This window comes from Ranitomeya imitator, chromosome 9 (genome assembly GCF_032444005.1).
Source record: "Ranitomeya imitator isolate aRanImi1 chromosome 9, aRanImi1.pri, whole genome shotgun sequence".
In the NCBI taxonomy this organism is placed as follows: domain Eukaryota; kingdom Metazoa; phylum Chordata; class Amphibia; order Anura; family Dendrobatidae; genus Ranitomeya; species Ranitomeya imitator.
In genome coordinates, this window is record NC_091290.1 from 148,960,795 (window position 1) to 148,975,600 (window position 14,806).

The following is a 14,806-nucleotide window of genomic DNA, read 5'->3' on the forward strand; positions in this document are numbered from 1 at the left end:
TCTCAGTTGCACTTTAGAAATTGCAAATGGACCCACTCTAGTTTTTTATGACCTGTTGGTGTGCACTGATATACAAATTGATGACCTAGCCAACCTATAATGTTCAGGCAGCACTGATGCTCAGGCAGCAAGCATGCTCAGGCAGCACGGATGCTCTAGCAGCATAGTTGCTCACGTAGCACGTATGCTCAGGCAGCACAGTGGCTCAGAGGTTAGTTCGATTACCTTTCAATGATTGGGTCTTTAGTTCAATTGTGGCTGAGGTCTGAGTAATTCTACCTCTCAGTTGTACTTAAGAAATTACAAATGAACCCGCTCTAGTATTTCATGACCTGTCGTTGGGCACTAATAGACATAATGATGACCTAGCCACCACATAAAGCTTAGTAAGCACAGTGGCTCAGTGGTTAGCTCCATTACCTTCCAGTGCATGGGTCCTTAGTTCAATTGTGACTGAGGTCTGAGTAATTCTACCTCTCAGTTGTACTTTAGAAACTACAAGTGGACCCTCTCTAGTATTTCATGACCAGTCGTTGGGCACTGATAGACATATTGATGACCTAGCCACCACATAAAGCTTAGTAAGCACAGTGGCTCAGTGGTTAGCTCCATTACCTTCCAGTGCATGTGTCCTTAGTTCAATTGTGACTGAGATCTGAGTAATTCTACCTCTCTGTTGCACTTTAGAAATTGCAAATGGACCCACTCTAGTTTTTCATGACCTGTTGGTTTACACTGATATACATATACATACAAGTGGACTTGTTCTAGTTTTTGACAAACTGTCGGTATGCACTGATAGACACATTGATGACATAACCATCGCGTAATACTCAAGCAGCATGGTGGCTCAGTAGTTTGCTCGATTACATTTCTATGCTTTGGTCCTTAGTTCAATTCCAACTGAGGTCTGAGTAACTCTACCTCTCAGTTGTATTTTAGAAATTACAATTGGACCCGCTCTAGTAATTCATGACCTGTCGTTGGGCACTGATAGACATATTGATGACCTAGCCACCACATAAAGCTTAGTAAGCACAGTGGCTCAGTGGTTAGCTCCATTACCTTCCAGTGCATGGGTCCTTAGTTCAGTTGTGACTGAGGTCTGAGTAATTCTACCTCTCAGTTGCACTTTAGAAATTGCAAATGGACCCACTCTAGTTTTTTATGACCTGTTGGTGTGCACTGATATACAAATTGATGACCTAGCCAACCTATAATGTTCAGGCAGCACTGATGCTCAGGCAGCAAGCATGCTCAGGCAGCACGGATGCTCTAGCAGCATAGTTGCTCACGTAGCACGTATGCTCAGGCAGCACAGTGGCTCAGAGGTTAGTTCGATTACCTTTCAATGATTGGGTCTTTAGTTCAATTGTGGCTGAGGTCTGAGTAATTCTACCTCTCAGTTGTACTTAAGAAATTACAAATGAACCCGCTCTAGTATTTCATGACCTGTCGTTGGGCACTAATAGACATATTGATGACCTAGCCACCACATAAAGCTTAGTAAGCACAGTGGCTCAGTGGTTAGCTCCATTTCCTTCCAGTGCATGGGTCCTTAGTTCAATTGTGACTGAGGTCTGAGTAATTCTACCTCTCAGTTGTACTTTAGAAACTACAAGTGGACCCTCTCTAGTATTTCATGACCAGTCGTTGGGCACTGATGGACATATTGATGACCTAGCCACCACATAAAGCTTAGTAAGCACAGTGGCTCAGTGGTTAGCTCCATTACCTTCCAGTGCATGTGTCCTTAGTTCAATTGTGACTGAGATCTGAGTAATTCTACCTCTCTGTTGCACTTTAGAAATTGCAAATGGACCCACTCTAGTTTTTCATGACCTGTTGGTTTACACTGATATACATATACATACAAGTGGACTTGTTCTAGTTTTTGACAAACTGTCGGTATGCACTAATAGACACATTGATGACATAACCATCGCGTTATACTCAAGCAGCATGGTGGCTCAGTAGTTTGCTCGATTACATTTCTATGCTTTGGTCCTTAGTTCAATTCCAACTGAGGTCTGAGTAACTCTACCTCTCAGTTGTACTTTAGAAATTACAATTGGACCCGCTCTAGTATTTCATGACCTGTCGTTGGGCACTGATAGACATATTGATGATCTAGCCAATCTCTAATGTTCAGGCAGCACTGATGCTCAGGCAGCAAGCATGCTCAGGCAGCACGGATACTCTGGCAGCATAGTTGCTCACGTAGCACGTATGCTCAGGCAGCACAGTGGCTCAGAGGTTAGTTCGATTACCTTTCAATGATTGGGTCTTTAGTTCAATTGTGGCTGAGGTCTGAGTAATTCTACCTCTGTTGTACTTAAGAAATTACAAATGAACCCGCTCTAGTATTTCATGACCTGTCGTTGGGCACTAATAGACATATTGATGACCTAGCCACCACATAAAGCTTAGTAAGCACAGTGGCTCAGTGGTTAGCTCCATTACCTTCCAGTGCATGGGTCCTTAGTTCAATTGTGACTGAGGTCTGAGTAATTCTACCTCTCAGTTGTACTTTAGAAACTACAAGTGGACCCTCTCTAGTATTTCATGACCAGTCGTTGGGCACTGATGGACATATTGATGACCTAGCCACCACATAAAGCTTAGTAAGCACAGTGGCTCAGTGGTTAGCTCCATTACCTTCCAGTGCATGGGTCCTTAGTTCAATTGTGGCTGAGGTCTGAGTAATTCTACCTCTCAGTTGTACTTTAGAAACTACAAGTGGACCCTCTCTAGTATTTCATGACCAGTCGTTGGGCACTGATAGACATATTGATGACCTAGCCACCACATAAAGCTTAGTAAGCACAGTGGCTCAGTGGTTAGCTCCATTACCTTCCAGTGCATGGGTCCTTAGTTCAGTTGTGACTGAGGTCTGAGTAATTCTACCTCTCAGTTGCACTTTAGAAATTGCAGATGGACCCACTCTAGTTTTTTATGACCTGTTGGTGTGCACTGATATACAAATTGATGACCTAGCCAACCTATAATGTTCAGGCAGCACTGATGCTCAGGCAGCAAGCATGCTCAGGCAGCACGGATGCTCTAGCAGCATAGTTGCTCACGTAGCACGTATGCTCAGGCAGCACAGTGGCTCAGAGGTTAGTTCGATTACCTTTCAATGATTGGGTCTTTAGTTCAATTGTGGCTGAGGTCTGAGTAATTCTACCTCTCAGTTGTACTTAAGAAATTACAAATGAACCCGCTCTAGTATTTCATGACCTGTCATTGGGCACTAATAGACATATTGATGACCTAGCCACCACATAAAGCTTAGTAAGCACAGTGGCTCAGTGGTTAGCTCCATTACCTTCCAGTGCATGGGTCCTTAGTTGAATTGTGACTGAGGTCTGAGTAATTCTACCTCTCCGTTGTACTTTAGAAACTACAAGTGGACCCTCTCTAGTATTTCATGACCAGTCGTTGGGCACTGATAGACATATTGATGACCTAGCCACCACATAAAGCTTAGTAAGCACAGTGGCTCAGTGGTTAGCTCCATTACCTTCCAGTGCATGGGTCCTTAGTTCAGTTGTGACTGAGTTCTGAGTAATTCTACCTCTCAGTTGCACTTTAGAAATTGCAAATGGACCCACTCTAGTTTTTTATGACCTGTTGGTGTGCACTGATATACAAATTGATGACCTAGCCAACCTATAATGTTCAGGCAGCACTGATGCTCAGGCAGCAAGCATGCTCAGGCAGCACGGATGCTCTAGCAGCATAGTTGCTCACGTAGCACGTATGCTCAGGCAGCACAGTGGCTCAGAGGTTAGTTCGATTACCTTTCAATGATTGGGTCTTTAGTTCAATTGTGGCTGAGGTCTGAGTAATTCTACCTCTCAGTTGTACTTAAGAAATTACAAATGAACCCGCTCTAGTATTTCATGACCTGTCGTTGGGCACTAATAGACATATTGATGACCTAGCCACCACATAAAGCTTAGTAAGCACAGTGGCTCAGTGGTTAGTTCCATTACCTTCCAGTGCATGTGTCCTTAGTTCAATTGTGACTGAGATCTGAGTAATTCTACCTCTCTGTTGCACTTTAGAAATTGCAAATGGACCCACTCTAGTTTTTCATGACCTGTTGGTTTACACTGATATACATATACATACAAGTGGACTTGTTCTAGTTTTTGACAAACTGTCGGTATGCACTAATAGACACATTGATGACATAACCATCGCGTTATACTCAAGCAGCATGGTGGCTCAGTAGTTTGCTCGATTACATTTCTATGCTTTGGTCCTTAGTTCAATTCCAACTGAGGTCTGAGTAACTCTACCTCTCAGTTGTACTTTAGAAATTACAATTGGACCCGCTCTAGTATTTCATGACCTGTCGTTGGGCACTGATAGACATATTGATGATCTAGCCAATCTCTAATGTTCAGGCAGCACTGATGCTCAGGCAGCAAGCATGCTCAGGCAGCACGGATACTCTGGCAGCATAGTTGCTCACGTAGCACGTATGCTCAGGCAGCACAGTGGCTCAGAGGTTAGTTCGATTACCTTTCAATGATTGGGTCTTTAGTTCAATTGTGGCTGAGGTCTGAGTAATTCTACCTCTGTTGTACTTAAGAAATTACAAATGAACCCGCTCTAGTATTTCATGACCTGTCGTTGGGCACTAATAGACATATTGATGACCTAGCCACCACATAAAGCTTAGTAAGCACAGTGGCTCAGTGGTTAGCTCCATTACCTTCCAGTGCATGGGTCCTTAGTTCAATTGTGACTGAGGTCTGAGTAATTCTACCTCTCAGTTGTACTTTAGAAACTACAAGTGGACCCTCTCTAGTATTTCATGACCAGTCGTTGGGCAGTGATGGACATATTGATGACCTAGCCACCACATAAAGCTTAGTAAGCACAGTGGCTCAGTGGTTAGCTCCATTACCTTCCAGTGCATGGGTCCTTAGTTCAATTGTGGCTGAGGTCTGAGTAATTCTACCTCTCAGTTGTACTTTAGAAACTACAAGTGGACCCTCTCTAGTATTTCATGACCAGTCGTTGGGCACTGATAGACATATTGATGACCTAGCCACCACATAAAGCTTAGTAAGCACAGTGGCTCAGTGGTTAGCTCCATTACCTTCCAGTGCATGGGTCCTTAGTTCAGTTGTGACTGAGGTCTGAGTAATTCTACCTCTCAATTGCACTTTAGAAATTGCAAATGGACCCACTCTAGTTTTTCATGACCTGTTGGTTTACACTGATATACATATACATACAAGTGGACTTGTTCTAGTTTTTGACAAACTGTCGGTATGCACTGATAGACACATTGATGACATAACCATCGCGTAATACTCAAGCAGCATGGTGGCTCAGTAGTTTGCTCGATTACATTTCTATGCTTTGGTCCTTAGTTCAATTCCAACTGAGGTCTGAGTAACTCTACCTCTCAGTTGTATTTTAGAAATTACAATTTGACCCGCTCTAGTAATTCATGACCTGTCGTTGGGCACTGATAGACATATTGATGACCTAGCCACCACATAAAGCTTAGTAAGCACAGTGGCTCAGTGGTTAGCTCCATTACCTTCCAGTGCATGGGTCCTTAGTTCAGTTGGGACTGAGGTCTGAGTAATTCTACCTCTCAGTTGCACTTTAGAAATTGCAAATGGACCCACTCTAGTTTTTTATGACCTGTTGGTGTGCACTGATATACAAATTGATGACCTAGCCAACCTATAATGTTCAGGCAGCACTGATGCTCAGGCAGCAAGCATGCTCAGGCAGCACGGATGCTCTAGCAGCATAGTTGCTCACGTAGCACGTATGCTCAGGCAGCACAGTGGCTCAGAGGTTAGTTCGATTACCTTTCAATGATTGGGTCTTTAGTTCAATTGTGGCTGAGGTCTGAGTAATTCTACCTCTGTTGTACTTAAGAAATTACAAATGAACCCGCTCTAGTATTTCATGACCTGTCGTTGGGCACTAATAGACATATTGATGACCTAGCCACCACATAAAGCTTAGTAAGCACAGTGGCTCAGTGGTTAGCTCCATTACCTTCCAGTGCATGGGTCCTTAGTTCAGTTGTGACTGAGGTCTGAGTAATTCTACCTCTCAATTGCACTTTAGAAATTGCAAATGGACCCACTCTAGTTTTTCATGACCTGTTGGTTTACACTGATATACATATACATACAAGTGGACTTGTTCTAGTTTTTGACAAACTGTTGGTATGCACTGATAGACACATTGATGACATAACCATCGCGTAATACTCAAGCAGCATGGTGGCTCAGTAGTTTGCTCGATTACATTTCTATGCTTTGGTCCTTAGTTCAATTCCAACTGAGGTCTGAGTAACTCTACCTCTCAGTTGTATTTTAGAAATTACAATTGGACCCGCTCTAGTAATTCATGACCTGTCGTTGGGCACTGATAGACATATTGATGACCTAGCCACCACATAAAGCTTAGTAAGCACAGTGGCTCAGTGGTTAGCTCCATTACCTTCCAGTGCATGGGTCCTTAGTTCAGTTGTGACTGAGGTCTGAGTAATTCTACCTCTCAGTTGCACTTTAGAAATTGCAAATGGACCCACTCTAGTTTTTTATGACCTGTTGGTGTGCACTGATATACAAATTGATGACCTAGCCAACCTATAATGTTCAGGCAGCACTGATGCTCAGGCAGCAAGCATGCTCAGGCAGCACGGATGCTCTAGCAGCATAGTTGCTCACGTAGCACGTATGCTCAGGCAGCACAGTGGCTCAGAGGTTAGTTCGATTACCTTTCAATGATTGGGTCTTTAGTTCAATTGTGGCTGAGGTCTGAGTAATTCTACCTCTCAGTTGTACTTAAGAAATTACAAATGAACCCGCTCTAGTATTTCATGACCTGTCGTTGGGCACTAATAGACATAATGATGACCTAGCCACCACATAAAGCTTAGTAAGCACAGTGGCTCAGTGGTTAGCTCCATTACCTTCCAGTGCATGGGTCCTTAGTTCAATTGTGACTGAGGTCTGAGTAATTCTACCTCTCAGTTGTACTTTAGAAACTACAAGTGGACCCTCTCTAGTATTTCATGACCAGTCGTTGGGCACTGATAGACATATTGATGACCTAGCCACCACATAAAGCTTAGTAAGCACAGTGGCTCAGTGGTTAGCTCCATTACCTTCCAGTGCATGGGTCCTTAGTTCAGTTGTGACTGAGGTCTGAGTAATTCTACCTCTCAATTGCACTTTAGAAATTGCAAATGGACCCACTCTAGTTTTTCATGACCTGTTGGTTTACACTGATATACATATACATACAAGTGGACTTGTTCTAGTTTTTGACAAACTGTTGGTATGCACTGATAGACACATTGATGACATAACCATCGCGTAATACTCAAGCAGCATGGTGGCTCAGTAGTTTGCTCGATTACATTTCTATGCTTTGGTCCTTAGTTCAATTCCAACTGAGGTCTGAGTAACTCTACCTCTCAGTTGTATTTTAGAAATTACAATTGGACCCGCTCTAGTAATTCATGACCTGTCGTTGGGCACTGATAGACATATTGATGACCTAGCCACCACATAAAGCTTAGTAAGCACAGTGGCTCAGTGGTTAGCTCCATTACCTTCCAGTGCATGGGTCCTTAGTTCAGTTGTGACTGAGGTCTGAGTAATTCTACCTCTCAGTTGCACTTTAGAAATTGCAAATGGACCCACTCTAGTTTTTTATGACCTGTTGGTGTGCACTGATATACAAATTGATGACCTAGCCAACCTATAATGTTCAGGCAGCACTGATGCTCAGGCAGCAAGCATGCTCAGGCAGCACGGATGCTCTAGCAGCATAGTTGCTCACGTAGCACATATGCTCAGGCAGCACAGTGGCTCAGAGGTTAGTTCGATTACCTTTCAATGATTGGGTCTTTAGTTCAATTGTGGCTGAGGTCTGAGTAATTCTACCTCTCAGTTGTACTTAAGAAATTACAAATGAACCCGCTCTAGTATTTCATGACCTGTCGTTGGGCACTAATAGACATAATGATGACCTAGCCACCACATAAAGCTTAGTAAGCACAGTGGCTCAGTGGTTAGCTCCATTACCTTCCAGTGCATGGGTCCTTAGTTCAATTGTGACTGAGGTCTGAGTAATTCTACCTCTCAGTTGTACTTTAGAAACTACAAGTGGACCCTCTCTAGTATTTCATGACCAGTCGTTGGGCACTGATAGACATATTGATGACCTAGCCACCACATAAAGCTTAGTAAGCACAGTGGCTCAGTGGTTAGCTCCATTACCTTCCAGTGCATGTGTCCTTAGTTCAATTGTGACTGAGATCTGAGTAATTCTACCTCTCTGTTGCACTTTAGAAATTGCAAATGGACCCACTCTAGTTTTTCATGACCTGTTGGTTTACACTGATATACATATACATACAAGTGGACTTGTTCTAGTTTTTGACAAACTGTCGGTATGCACTGATAGACACATTGATGACATAACCATCGCGTAATACTCAAGCAGCATGGTGGCTCAGTAGTTTGCTCGATTACATTTCTATGCTTTGGTCCTTAGTTCAATTCCAACTGAGGTCTGAGTAACTCTACCTCTCAGTTGTATTTTAGAAATTACAATTGGACCCGCTCTAGTAATTCATGACCTGTCGTTGGGCACTGATAGACATATTGATGACCTAGCCACCACATAAAGCTTAGTAAGCACAGTGGCTCAGTGGTTAGCTCCATTACCTTCCAGTGCATGGGTCCTTAGTTCAGTTGTGACTGAGGTCTGAGTAATTCTACCTCTCAGTTGCACTTTAGAAATTGCAAATGGACCCACTCTAGTTTTTTATGACCTGTTGGTGTGCACTGATATACAAATTGATGACCTAGCCAACCTATAATGTTCAGGCAGCACTGATGCTCAGGCAGCAAGCATGCTCAGGCAGCACGGATGCTCTAGCAGCATAGTTGCTCACGTAGCACGTATGCTCAGGCAGCACAGTGGCTCAGAGGTTAGTTCGATTACCTTTCAATGATTGGGTCTTTAGTTCAATTGTGGCTGAGGTCTGAGTAATTCTACCTCTCAGTTGTACTTAAGAAATTACAAATGAACCCGCTCTAGTATTTCATGACCTGTCGTTGGGCACTAATAGACATAATGATGACCTAGCCACCACATAAAGCTTAGTAAGCACAGTGGCTCAGTGGTTAGCTCCATTACCTTCCAGTGCATGGGTCCTTAGTTCAATTGTGACTGAGGTCTGAGTAATTCTACCTCTCAGTTGTACTTTAGAAACTACAAGTGGACCCTCTCTAGTATTTCATGACCAGTCGTTGGGCACTGATAGACATATTGATGACCTAGCCACCACATAAAGCTTAGTAAGCACAGTGGCTCAGTGGTTAGCTCCATTACCTTCCAGTGCATGGGTCCTTAGTTCAGTTGTGACTGAGGTCTGAGTAATTCTACCTCTCAATTGCACTTTAGAAATTGCAAATGGACCCACTCTAGTTTTTCATGACCTGTTGGTTTACACTGATATACATATACATACAAGTGGACTTGTTCTAGTTTTTGACAAACTGTTGGTATGCACTGATAGACACATTGATGACATAACCATCGCGTAATACTCAAGCAGCATGGTGGCTCAGTAGTTTGCTCGATTACATTTCTATGCTTTGGTCCTTAGTTCAATTCCAACTGAGGTCTGAGTAACTCTACCTCTCAGTTGTATTTTAGAAATTACAATTGGACCCGCTCTAGTAATTCATGACCTGTCGTTGGGCACTGATAGACATATTGATGACCTAGCCACCACATAAAGCTTAGTAAGCACAGTGGCTCAGTGGTTAGCTCCATTACCTTCCAGTGCATGTGTCCTTAGTTCAATTGTGACTGAGATCTGAGTAATTCTACCTCTCTGTTGCACTTTAGAAATTGCAAATGGACCCACTCTAGTTTTTCATGACCTGTTGGTTTACACTGATATACATATACATACAAGTGGACTTGTTCTAGTTTTTGACAAATTGTCGGTATGCACTGATAGACACACTGATGACATAACCATCGCGTAATACTCAAGCAGCATGGTGGCTCAGTAGTTTGCTCGATTACATTTCTATGCTTTGGTCCTTAGTTCAATTCCAACTGAGGTCTGAGTAACTCTACCTCTCAGTTGTACTTTAGAAATTACAATTGGACCCGCTCTAGTAGTTCATGACCTGTCGTTGGGCACTGATAGACATATTGATGACCTAGCCACCACATAAAGCTTAGTAAGCACAGTGGCTCAGTGGTTAGCTCCATTACCTTCCAGTGCATGGGTCCTTAGTTCAGTTGTGACTGAGGTCTGAGTAATTCTACCTCTCAATTGCACTTTAGAAATTGCAAATGGACCCACTCTAGTTTTTCATGACCTGTTGGTTTACACTGATATACATATACATACAAGTGGACTTGTTCTAGTTTTTGACAAACTGTTGGTATGCACTGATAGACACATTGATGACATAACCATCGCGTAATACTCAAGCAGCATGGTGGCTCAGTAGTTTGCTCGATTACATTTCTATGCTTTGGTCCTTAGTTCAATTCCAACTGAGGTCTGAGTAACTCTACCTCTCAGTTGTATTTTAGAAATTACAATTGGACCCGCTCTAGTAATTCATGACCTGTCGTTGGGCACTGATAGACATATTGATGACCTAGCCACCACATAAAGCTTAGTAAGCACAGTGGCTCAGTGGTTAGCTCCATTACCTTCCAGTGCATGGGTCCTTAGTTCAGTTGTGACTGAGGTCTGAGTAATTCTACCTCTCAGTTGCACTTTAGAAATTGCAAATGGACCCACTCTAGTTTTTTATGACCTGTTGGTGTGCACTGATATACAAATTGATGACCTAGCCAACCTATAATGTTCAGGCAGCACTGATGCTCAGGCAGCAAGCATGCTCAGGCAGCACGGATGCTCTAGCAGCATAGTTGCTCACGTAGCACGTATGCTCAGGCAGCACAGTGGCTCAGAGGTTAGTTCGATTACCTTTCAATGATTGGGTCTTTAGTTCAATTGTGGCTGAGGTCTGAGTAATTCTACCTCTCAGTTGTACTTAAGAAATTACAAATGAACCCGCTCTAGTATTTCATGACCTGTCGTTGGGCACTAATAGACATAATGATGACCTAGCCACCACATAAAGCTTAGTAAGCACAGTGGCTCAGTGGTTAGCTCCATTACCTTCCAGTGCATGGGTCCTTAGTTCAATTGTGACTGAGGTCTGAGTAATTCTACCTCTCAGTTGTACTTTAGAAACTACAAGTGGACCCTCTCTAGTATTTCATGACCAGTCGTTGGGCACTGATAGACATAATGATGACCTAGCCACCACATAAAGCTTAGTAAGCACAGTGGCTCAGTGGTTAGCTCCATTACCTTCCAGTGCATGGGTCCTTAGTTCAATTGTGACTGAGGTCTGAGTAATTCTACCTCTCAGTTGTACTTTAGAAACTACAAGTGGACCCTCTCTAGTATTTCATGACCAGTCGTTGGGCACTGATAGACATATTGATGACCTAGCCACCACATAAAGCTTAGTAAGCACAGTGGCTCAGTGGTTAGCTCCATTACCTTCCAGTGCATGGGTCCTTAGTTCACTTGTGACTGAGGTCTGAGTAATTCTACCTCTCAGTTGTACTTTAGAAACTACAAGTGGACCCTCTCTAGTATTTCATGACCAGTCGTTGGGCACTGATGGACATATTGATTACCTAGCCACCACATAAAGCTTAGTAAGCACAGTGGCTCAGTGGTTAGCTCCATTACCTTCCAGTGCATGGGTCCTTAGTTGAATTGTGACTGAGGTCTGAGTAATTCTACCTCTCCGTTGTACTTTAGAAACTACAAGTGGACCCTCTCTAGTATTTCATGACCAGTCGTTGGGCACTGATAGACATATTGATGACCTAGCCACCACATAAAGCTTAGTAAGCACAGTGGCTCAGTGGTTAGCTCCATTACCTTCCAGTGCATGGGTCCTTAGTTCAATTGTGACTGAGGTCTGAGTAATTCTACCTCTCAGTTGTACTTTAGAAACTACAAGTGGACCCTCTCTAGTATTTCATGACCAGTCGTTGGGCACTGATAGACATATTGATGACCTAGCCACCACATAAAGCTTAGTAAGCACAGTGGCTCAGTGGTTAGCTCCATTACCTTCCAGTGCATGGGTCCTTAGTTGAATTGTGACTGAGGTCTGAGTAATTCTACCTCTCCGTTGTACTTTAGAAACTACAAGTGGACCCTCTCTAGTATTTCATGACCAGTCGTTGGGCACTGATAGACATATTGATGACCTAGCCACCACATAAAGCTTAGTAAGCACAGTGGCTCAGTGGTTAGCTCCATTACCTTCCAGTGCATGGGTCCTTAGTTCAGTTGTGACTGAGGTCTGAGTAATTCTACCTCTCAGTTGCACTTTAGAAATTGCAAATGGACCCACTCTAGTTTTTTATGACCTGTTGGTGTGCACTGATATACAAATTGATGACCTAGCCAACCTATAATGTTCAGGCAGCACTGATGCTCAGGCAGCAAGCATGCTCAGGCAGCACGGATGCTCTAGCAGCATAGTTGCTCACGTAGCACGTATGCTCAGGCAGCACAGTGGCTCAGAGGTTAGTTCGATTACCTTTCAATGATTGGGTCTTTAGTTCAATTGTGGCTGAGGTCTGAGTAATTCTACCTCTGTTGTACTTAAGAAATTACAAATGAACCCGCTCTAGTATTTCATGACCTGTCGTTGGGCACTAATAGACATATTGATGTCCTAGCCACCACATAAAGCTTAGTAAGCACAGTGGCTCAGTGGTTAGCTCCATTACCTTCCAGTGCATGGGTCCTTAGTTCAATTGTGACTGAGGTCTGAGTAATTCTACCTCTCAGTTGTACTTTAGAAACTACAAGTGGACCCTCTCTAGTATTTCATGACCAGTCGTTGGGCACTGATGGACATATTGATGACCTAGCCACCACATAAAGCTTAGTAAGCACAGTGGCTCAGTGGTTAGCTCCATTACCTTCCAGTGCATGTGTCCTTAGTTCAATTGTGACTGAGATCTGAGTAATTCTACCTCTCTGTTGCACTTTAGAAATTGCAAATGGACCCACTCTAGTTTTTCATGACCTTTTGGTTTACACTGATATACATATACATACAAGTGGACTTGTTCTAGTTTTTGACAAACTGTCGGTATGCACGGATAGACACATTGATGACATAACCATCGCGTAATACTCAAGCAGCATGGTGGCTCAGTAGTTTGCTCGATTACATTTCTATGCTTTGGTCCTTAGTTCAATTCCAACTGAGGTCTGAGTAACTCTACCTCTCAGTTGTATTTTAGAAATTACAATTGGACCCGCTCTAGTATTTCATGACCTGTCGTTGGGCACTGATAGACATATTGATGACCTAGCCACCACATAAAGCTTAGTAAGCACAGTGGCTCAGTGGTTAGCTCCATTACCTTCCAGTGCATGGGTCCTTAGTTCAATTGTGACTGAGGTCTGAGTAATTCTACCTCTCAGTTGTACTTTAGAAACTACAAGTGGACCCTCTCTAGTATTTCATGACCAGTCGTTGGGCACTGATAGACATATTGATGACCTAGCCACCACATAAAGCTTAGTAAGCACAGTGGCTCAGTGGTTAGCTCCATTACCTTCCAGTGCATGGGTCCTTAGTTGAGTTGTGACTGAGGTCTGAGTAATTCTACCTCTCAGTTGCACTTTAGAAATTGCAAATGGACCCACTCTAGTTTTTTATGACCTGTTGGTGTGCACTGATATACAAATTGATGACCTAGCCAACCTATAATGTTCAGGCAGCACTGATGCTCAGGCAGCAAGCATGCTCAGGCAGCACGGATGCTCTAGCAGCATAGTTGCTCACGTAGCACGTATGCTCAGGCAGCACAGTGGCTCAGAGGTTAGTTCGATTACCTTTCAATGATTGGGTCTTTAGTTCAATTGTGACTGAGGTCTGAGTAATTCTACCTCTCAGTTCTACTTTAGAAACTACAAGTGGACCCTCTCTAGTATTTCATGACCAGTCGTTGGGCACTGATGGACATATTGATGACCTAGCCACCACATAAAGCTTAGTAAGCACAGTGGCTCAGTGGTTAGCTCCATTACCTTCCAGTGCATGGGTCCTTAGTTGAATTGTGACTGAGGTCTTAGTAATTCTACCTCTCCGTTGTACTTTAGAAACTACAAGTGGACCCTCTCTAGTATTTCATGACCAGTCGTTGGGCACTGATGGACATATTGATGACCTAGCCACCACATAAAGCTTAGTAAGCACAGTGGCTCAGTGGTTAGCTCCATTACCTTCCAGTGCATGGGTCCTTAGTTCAATTGTGACTGAGGTCTGAGTAATTCTACCTCTCAGTTGTACTTTAGAAACTACAAGTGGACCCTCTCTAGTATTTCATGACCAGTCGTTGGGCACTGATAGACATATTGATGACCTAGCCACCACATAAAGCTTAGTAAGCACAGTGGCTCAGTGGTTAGCTCCATTACCTTCCAGTGCATGGGTCCTTAGTTCAGTTGTGACTGAGGTCTGAGTAATTCTACCTCTCAATTGCACTTTAGAAATTGCAAATGGACCCACTCTAGTTTTTCATGACCTGTTGGTTTACACTGATATACATATACATACAAGTGGACTTGTTCTAGTTTTTGACAAACTGTTGGTATGCACTGATAGACACATTGATGACATAACCATCGCGTAATACTCAAGCAGCATGGTGG